Source organism: Crocodylus porosus, unplaced genomic scaffold, assembly GCF_001723895.1.
Source record: "Crocodylus porosus isolate Cpor-Errol unplaced genomic scaffold, CroPor_comp1, whole genome shotgun sequence".
In the NCBI taxonomy this organism is placed as follows: domain Eukaryota; kingdom Metazoa; phylum Chordata; order Crocodylia; family Crocodylidae; genus Crocodylus; species Crocodylus porosus.
The window spans coordinates 4,198,411-4,207,842 of NW_017728911.1; positions in this window are offsets into that span (position 1 = coordinate 4,198,411).

Sequence of the window (9,432 nt, forward strand, 5' to 3'; positions counted from 1 at the left end):
CCCCCTCGTCCAAGTCACTGATGAAGATGTTGAACAGTGCGGGCCCGAGGACCGAGCCCTGGGGGACCCCACTGCCCACACCCCTCCAGGTTGAAAATGACCCGTCCACCACCACTCTCTGGGTGCAGCCCTCCAGCCAGTTGGTGACCCATTTGACTGCGTGGGTGTCGACACCACAGCCCCCAGTTTCTTAATGAGAACAGTCTCGTTTCTGTTTTCCCTGCACCAGCCCTCAGCCAGTTCTGCTTTGTATCCATATGCTTGTCTGATGCAGGCGCTGGCCATACCTGAAGCATGTGGTGTCAGGATAGAGATCATCTGTGCATTGTTAACAGAAGAGTCTTTTGCATCTGATGCTCTCCCTTGTATTGCAATGCATAAGATGAGAAGGGGCACGGCAGAGAAGGGGGTTTGGGCAGCTCTCAGGGCCACATTCTGGAAACTGCAGAGTGAGGTTCATGCTCTGTGACCTTTCTTCACCTATTTTCCTTTCCAAACTGCAACACCAACATTGACACCTGACATCACTGTGGGGTGTCACTGTGCATCGGGCCACAATGTAGAATCGCTGTATATTCCAGGTCCCCGACTTGCAGGGAATAAGATGTCAGGAGTAACAACACCTCAAAATCATGTCAGTCTGTTCAATGGGCGACCCTGGCTCTGAGTTTCAAGGACACTCTGCAACACCCAGCAAGATGGATACAGATTACAAAATGTTTCGTTCAGTGTTTCACAGAGTGGTTTGAGTCATAAAGGAGCAGAGCTGGGAGCCATTGCATGTGCTGTATGGGCTACACAGGATCAAGCCAGGTTAGTTTTGGGAATGTGAAACCGCCCAGAAAAAGAAAACTCAGGACGCTCTAGGAAGTGGTGTGATGAGCAAGTCACTCAGGAACACGTCTTTCTGTGGGACTGATGCTGACATAATGCCATAGCCTACAGCAAATCAGCGTTGTAAGCACTGGGGGTGTCATCATCTGCTGAAATTTAAAACAGCTCTTCAGATCACTCTTAATAAGTAAAGTCACATAGAGTCCTTCATAAACCTAGATGGGTTAACGCCATTATCCTGGCCAAGTAGCACCTCAGGTAATTACTGTGTGACAAGCTAAATAATCCCTGTTAATTTGGTAAGAAAAGGTGTTTGTCACTTCCTGTCCTATATTGCAGCGTACTATTACTGTGCACTGGGAAACAGGAAATCGGATGTGTGCTTTATTTGTACCTGAATTTTTAAGGTGTTTTGGGATCTGCTTTAAGGGAAGGTATGATATGCATGGAAAATTGGTTTCACACAGTACACAATGTTGTTTTATTGATAGGATCAGAAATAAACACACAGTGGGTCTGACAAGGGATTTCAGATGGACTTGACTGCTCTATGGTGCCTCTCCTGCTATAGCTACATAGGCACAGCTGTGTTGGCAGAGCTCTGCGATAAGAGACATGGGAATGGTAGCAGAAAAGGATCTTAAATCATGTCACCAAAATGACCCCTGAATGACATTAGCTGACAGGAGCCCTCTTCTGTCAGCAGAGCTGTGTCTGCCCCAGGGGTTTTGCCAACACTGCTATGTTGGCAATGGGGTGAGATCTTTCCGCTGCACATAGCCAATGTAGCTAAGCCAGCTAAACCTTGTAGTGTAGATCTGGCCTTAGATTTTTTTTACAAGGCAGCTAGATGTCATTTACATTCTTTCTGTCTTTTGTGTCTACTCTGTACCTGGCACAATGGAGTCCAGATCTATGACAGGCTCCTCTGGGCTACTACATCTGGAATTCACTGGTGTGAAATGGCTGTAAAATGGAAGTAAATGACATGCAAATCTTGGGCTCAGGCACATGCACACGCACTCACACACATCCCATCCTCCTCCTTCTCTTCCTCCTCCTCCTGCTGATTTCGAAAGGAGTGAGACAGGTTTGTCTCAGGGAAAGATTAAGTCCACAGTCAAGAATTCAGATCTCTGAGCCACCACCTAATGTTTCTGTTCCCAAAATGTGGTCCATGGAGGTTGTGCTAACCAATTCCTGAGTAACTGGCTGATTCTGTGGCTTCTTCCTCTTCCCCCCCCACCTAATGCCACATTGCATTGAAGAAGTGACTTTACATTAAATACTTCCTTACTATTAATTTTTGCACCTGAAAAATGGCATCAGTAATGTCCACAAGGGTGTTACATGGTCTGGAGTGGAAAGGAAGGGGGGTTGTGCAGTGCATATTAGGAAGGAAAGTGGTCCAAATGTCTGGGTATGGTCAATGTGGTGAGTGGGAAGGGAAGTGTTCAGTTGTGGTTCACACTATGAAACAGTCTTTTTCCTAAGTTTCTTCTTTTTGTTTGATGCAGAAAGCGCTAGGTGAGGTTCTCTAGCCTGTGTGATGATCAGGTTAGGTTATCTAACAGCTTCTTCTGGCCTCTGAATAATATAATACAGCTGTCTAGAAGTGAATTGCCCATGAGACCTTTGCATCCACTCAGACATTGCCTAGAATAACTACCAGGAGTAGCTTTAAGATGACTGAAGCTGGGCTCATTATCCTGGCTGCTGGGACAAACAGAGGTTAGGGTGTTGCAAGGCCCGTACACACCGCTGATAAAGGGAAGCCTGCTATCACCCAGTAATGACCTCCTCTGGCCAGATGAGGAATAGCAGTGCTGGGCTTCAAAGGAAATTCTTCCCAGTCAGTCACATCTGGAAGGATGGAGGTTACCATAAATCAGAGGTTCCCAAACTTTTTCTTATTGCATGCCCATTCCAGATTTACCAGCTGCCCATGTACCCCTATCTGCGTACGTTTTATAGTTTAACACCTTAAATGCCAATTATAACAAAAAAATCTGCCATGACAAAATTTCTCCCACATACACCCTGCGTAGTCTTGCATACCCCCAGAGGTATGCATACCACCGTTTGGGAGCCCCTGTGATAGATGATAGCTGACAGAAAAATTGGTGAGAGTTCCTGTTAATCCCAGATGTGGATGTCTCTCTCTCTGCAAAATCCTGTTGTTTGCAGCTAGTGTTTTCTAGCTAGCATTATAGTTATCTAACAGGTGTACTTTATGCATTTGTTTTACAGCAGAACACAGAGACCCCAGTTGGGATCATGGTGAGTGATGTACTAACATGCCATAAGGCAGCCCACACCCCAAGCAGTGGACAGACAAGACGGGCAGAGACAGGCTATAGGAACACATAGTGGCACATACTAGGAGCCTGGAAGAGCAGTTGCTCACTCACAGCTCATTGAAGTCCACGGGATTACTCACAAGAGGAAGCATTCATTAAACTGACAAAAGGTCTCCACAATCTGGAAGGCCCAGATCCACACACAAACCAACTGCAGATGCTTCGTCAGCCTGATGAGGGGTATTTGCACCTGAAAGCTTGCAAAGAAGAATTTTTCCAACTATTTGAGTTGAAGATATCAGACTTACCAAACGAACCTTGTCTGCCTATGTCCTTAGACCAACACAGCTGCAACCTATACCCCAGATCCACATGAGCATCGAAACATTTAACTCCCATAGGCACCTAAATTCCTCCTCAAAGTGTTTGACTGGAGGCATCACAGGTTTGTTGTTATTAAGATAAGAGGACAAGGCATATTGATGAGTCACTAATGATCCAGTCTAAGATAAGGCAATGGAGAGACATCCCATGACTTCAGTGAGAATATGATCAGGCCTTGTTGATAAAGCAAACATTCCTGACTGTGGCATAATAAAGGCTCTTCTAGGAACCAGCCTGGCGACTCTATTTTCTCAGGTACATTGTTATGCAGCAGAACAAGGCAATAAAAATGCCAGTGGTATCTCAGCCCTCATTGCTGCTCCTTCTCCGGCCACCAGCAAAACACATCAGAAGAAAGAGGAAGTGAAACTAGTGCACAAGGTGGTATATTTATTTATACAAAGATACACACGTGCATACACACACAGATGAAATTATGAGTCTACTGTTGGCTGATAGATAAACCAATCGAGTTTTTGTCAGTCCTAAAACAGAGATGCTGAAAAAGTTCCAGCGGAAATGAGCAGTATGGGCCTGTGGTTCTCACTCGGTAACCATCGGCTTCCTCTCTGCAGGTGTTTACTATCTCAACAAAAGAAAATGGGCAAAGATACCCCACTCCGCTATCACACCGTGGAACCTGTGAGAACTCTCAACTTTCTAACGCTCCCAGGAAGTTCCTGTTCTCTTCAAACACCGCCCTCCCCACCCCACATCTAAACCAACAGAGAAGATGCTTACGCATGATGGACACTGCAGCAGAGCAGAGGTGTTCAGGCAGTGAAGAAAGAAACAAACAAACAAAAAAAAAATCACACCACTTTTAGCTTTGTAGAAGTGCTGTGTTAAACGTCAGATTGGCCTGGTAGAAGCTTGGGGTGGATGTGTGCACCACAGGCCTGGGATTGTGGGATTCAAAATACAGTTTGGGGCCCTTCTGGTTTGGAGGGAAAGCTTGGAAGTTTGACATCAGTGTAACTGATGCAGCAGTGTCTGCCTGAGTCTGCAGGCAGCTTGAAGCAATAGTTCATGGTGCACCTGAAATGTGATGGGTGGGCATGGAAGCACTGCATCTTTGCAGCTTGTGCTTGGTCAGTCACACACATGCAGTTAGCAACAGCACAGGTCTATAGTGAAGACAAGACCTGAGAGGCCATGTCTCAGTAGTCCATGTTGTCGCTGTTCTGCACCTCCAACCCAACCAGGAATGCCCTTGGGCATCGCCCCAGAATACCCTCACATGGCAGAACAGCATAGAGTCCTTTGACTGGCTGTCTTAGGAAATCCGCTGGAAATTTTAAAAAGCTACAATGTTAAAAGGAATTAGAGAAAAGTCACATTGCAAGGTCTAATATTTCACAATCCCAGGAACCTTTTTTGCCAACCCATTGCAAATATGCCTTTTTGTACTTTTCTGAGCATTTGGCTTTGGACCATGGACCAAAATGCAACCCCAGCTATATTTCCTACCCTTAATTCCTGAACTGCTCAACTTCTTTAGTAGCACAGAGTAGGTGGAGGAGGCAGGGGTGGGGAAACAGTCTGGTTCACTTTAGGATTATCAACCCATCACCCACATGTACCATCCATAACATGACCAGCGACAGGCTAGGAGTTTCTATGGCATCTCCACAGGTCTTGGGCATCCAACTGCTCACTGCATGACAGAGGAGGACCTCCCAGTAGGCCATCTGTGTTTAAAAAATAGCTCTTCCCATGAAGAGGAACAGGGTAGCATCATCCTCAAAAGTTCGGGTGAGAACCGCACACTCGCTCTGAAGCATCTTGGACAAGCCGTTTTGAGCTATGGTGCCTTTATGCTGTATTGTGTCCCAGCTAGAAGAGACAGTGGCAGAATAACAGCTTTTCTCCTGCTTCAGGCCAGACCGGTAGCTCTTTGTGAGGCAATTCTCTTAAATAAGCAGGGCTGAGGGTGAGAAAACATCAGTGGGAGAATTCATCTGGGAACTGAAAAGTAGGATGCAATGAGCCTGCTTGAGCCTTGCTGACAGCACAGATCAGGTTTCATGCTAACTGCTTTCCTCTTTTAGCACTGTATCTCTGCCCTAGAGGAGATGAAAACCAGACCCTCAAACCCAAGGAGAGGGGCTGGAGGCAGGAGGCACATTGCAGTCCCAGGCTCGACATCTGTGTTGGTTCCAAATCTCAAAAGGGCCTGTTTGCTGGTGAGGAGCGGGACAACTCTTGTTTACTTATTATAGCTTCTTATTTGCTGCCTCTTCCTGCAGAAGAAAGAGGGGGAGAAAAGCTGGAAACCCCAATCACAGGGAAGAGAGAGGGGTCCAAAGCATGTAGTGCTGGCCTGACCAACAGCTCTCTCTGGGGACTTCACCGCTGGCTTCACTGGATGCCACTTGCACTGATGCCTAGTCCTTTTGAATATCCCACTTGGTGGTAGATGTTAGCTGAGAAAACAGTTATGGGCTTTCAGGCTTCCCTGGGGAGATTTTTTTTTTTTTTTACACATTTTTTTTGTATTCCGGGTCAAATTAGCCAAATCAGTTCTGAATCCGCTCAACTGAGCAAAATTCAATCGTTCAAACACACACAAGCAGCAAGTATCCTCCACCCCAGATTTTTCAGCCTGGGACTTCAGATATTCACAAATCCCTGGGAAGATGCTGGTGGGAGCCTCACATACATGTCTCCTGGCTTAGGGAAGCAGCCGTCCCACCCACCACCCCCAGCTTGGTTCAGATGACACAGGCCTAGCTTGTCTGCCCAGAGTTTAAAAGGCTTGGCATGAGACCCGGCAGTAGCAGACGGTGCATGCAGGTTTGGCAGGAGCTCTGCCAGTTTACACCAGTTGAGGGTCTGACCTGAGGGGGCTTCCAAATGCCCAGCACTTGCCACCTGCTCTGGATTCAGCCGTACGACTGAAAAGCAAAACAAGCTGCTCTGCTCTCTGCCCACATCCTTGCTTCAATGCCCCTGCCCTAAGCAGGCCTTCCCCATCCTCTCATCTGGAAGCTTTGACATTCATTTCATACCACAGAGACTTTCAAGTCCAAAGGCACCTGGTGCCCATGGCCACTGCTCTCTCCCCACTACTCCTTGTTTTAGGAGTCGATGGGATAAGGGAATTCATGGGAAGAGCTTCTTCTACCTTCTGCTTCTGTTGCTGCGCAGGCTCGTGACACAGAAGAGGTTGAGAGGCACTGATTCATAAGCTTCTTTAATTAGGCATTTCATTATACCTTGTCCAAGTCTCTCTTCTTCAGAAGAGTAGCCACAGACTCCTGGGGTGTTTATAGACATGCTCCAGGAGGGAGGAAAAGGGGGAGGGAGGGAGGGCACTTTAATCAGAGCGGCTCTGAGAGCTGCTCTAATTAAAATGCCCGGAGCGTCAGGTGTATCAGCATCCCTGTGTTGGAAAACGGTGGCAGAGGCACTTTAACTAAAGCTCGTCAAATGAGCTTTAGTCAAAGTGCCCCTGCTGCCATTTTTCGGTGCAGGGACACTGATACAGGTGATGCTGGAGCCTGCTGGAGCATGGTAATTACCATGCTCCAGCAGACTCAATTAGTCGAATCTGCTCTAATGTGTTGTAAGTACAACACATTGAAGCAGGCTCTCTGCATGTGTATAGGCGCTCCCTGGTTTTCCTTTTTCATTCAGGAGATGAGTTTCATCTGTCTCAGTCTATGGCTTCCTGTTGCTGCTGCCTTATGAATTATGAAGGGCAAAAGACCCTGGGCTCTTCCTTCTGCAGCCCAACTCAGCCGGGCAAGGAACTTGTCTCCTTTTATCCTCTGCTGGTATCCAAGCTTAACCCCTAATTGGCAATTGTATTGCCTGGGTCAGTACTGTGTCCTAATACGCCTTATATACTCCATATCTACAACCCTGCACCCTCCCTGGGGAGGCATCAAGTCTCTTGCGATTAAAGCTTAGCTTGTTCTGCCTCATTTCAAGCCCACGCAGACACTGTGGGTGTGAAGGTTTGAGTCAAACATGAACATGATTGGGCTCATGTTCTGTTCAGACGAGACAGATAAGGAGGAGAGAGGAAAAACACCGCAGGGGGCTGAGGGTGAGCAAACAGAACGGAGAGTGGGCAGAGTGAAATGCAAATATGGGGGAGACTGTGAGGAAAAAGGCACCAAGGGTTAGGAAAAGAGAAACTGTACAGAGGCAACAAACAGCACAGCCCCCATGGCCTCACTCTTACGTTCTGGGTAGCGGGGGGGTCCCCTGTCCTTGGCGCATAGCAGAGATTTCTCCTTTGCTAGCAAGATAAGTCTGTTTGTTGTTTTAAAGCGAAACACCCTTTCATGATCAGCAGCTTCAGACTGCACAGGGAGAAGGTTCCCAAACTCAGCCTTAACTGTGGCGGTGAAGAGGTTGGCAGAAGCTCAAACACAAGGAGTTTCTCCTTTGCCAGGTGTAATATTTTAGGATTACCCTGAAATGGTATCAGGTAGCAACTCCACAGACAGACTGAGGAAAGGGGCTATAGGGTGGAGGAAAATACAGGGCCAGATTATGAAGGAAGAGACCCTGAGGAAATGGAGATGAGCATTGGGCCCATTCACATTATAATCCTGGATCGTCAACTGGCGTAAATCAGCACTGTGGTATTCAACTCATTGACAACCTGGCCCATGGCTAGAAGATTGTTCAGCAGATCCCTTTCCCAGTACAGGGCTGTTCTCTATACCCTTCTGTGAGGACTGATTTCAAATGCCTCATGCGAGGGAGTGTCCATAAATTACTTTGGAAGACTTGTTTAGCTCCACCTTGAGGTAAGCAGCTGGCTGGGCCTTTCCATAAGGGCTTCAGAGGGTCTGAAATGCCCTCCCATCTCCAGTACAAAGCAATCTAAACTAGGCAGCTGCAGGACCCATGCGATTCAGCTGGGGGTAGAAGAAAGATAAAGAAAGGGGTTGCGACACTGTCTGGATGCATGGAGGTGCTAGTGTTCGATTGTGGGCTGCTGTTTACAACGTGTTGCACCCTGAGCGCATAATGACAGATCGGGAGCCTGAGTGTCAAAGCGTTATATTTATTCTAAATGCAAATAAGCGAAGAAATACAAAATAATTAGTTCCCCTTTACTCCCACTGGCCCAGATTGTAACTCCACCCACTCCGGTGGGATTTATTCTGAGTTATACCAGTGTGAGGAGCACGTTGAGGCCCCTGGGTTTCATTTATCTCTACAGTGTCAGAAACAAGGATGGGGGAATGCAAATAAGTGGTGCCTGATTCTCACTTAGGCTGAAACCACTTGACACCACTCTGCCAAGGGAGGAAAATATGCTTTCCTCTCTTCCTTCCTCCCTTATTTGAGGTATACAGTATATTACTTTAGCAGGTCATAATTTTCCATGTATTTATCCTTGCAGCCGCCCTGGGTGATTAGGAAGCAGTATCATCTATTCACACTGTATCTGAATTTAAACACTCTCTTTAAGGCTCACGTGCATTGCCCAGTTGGCATGAATGGAGCTGCATATACATAAAAACAAGGCCCATAATCTCTCCCTGGTTCATTATTCCTTTGCATGCCCATCACATGGTGGGCACTGGATGAGGGTCCAGGTGCCACTCTAGCATCTATTCAAAGGACATGAAAGCTCCTAAAGAAATGCAAAAACTCCAGCACTCTTGGTTCAGAGATGATACCTTCTATTAGACCACCTAAGACATTGCAGGAAAGCTCATAATAGTTCACAGGGCCCCAGGGAAGGAGCTAGGCTCTGTGGCTGGCAGGAGTCTTGGCAATAAGGGGAAAGAAGCTTTTGGAGGTAGGAAGGTTTTCAGCCTTCTTCCGACAGGGGGAAGGAAACTGTTAGGGAAGTTCTCCTTCCTTTGGTACCAGGAGAGGGGGCTCTTCAGCCAGTGGGAACCAGCATCAGGATATGAAGGGAGAGAGCCAGGGAGGGAGAGAG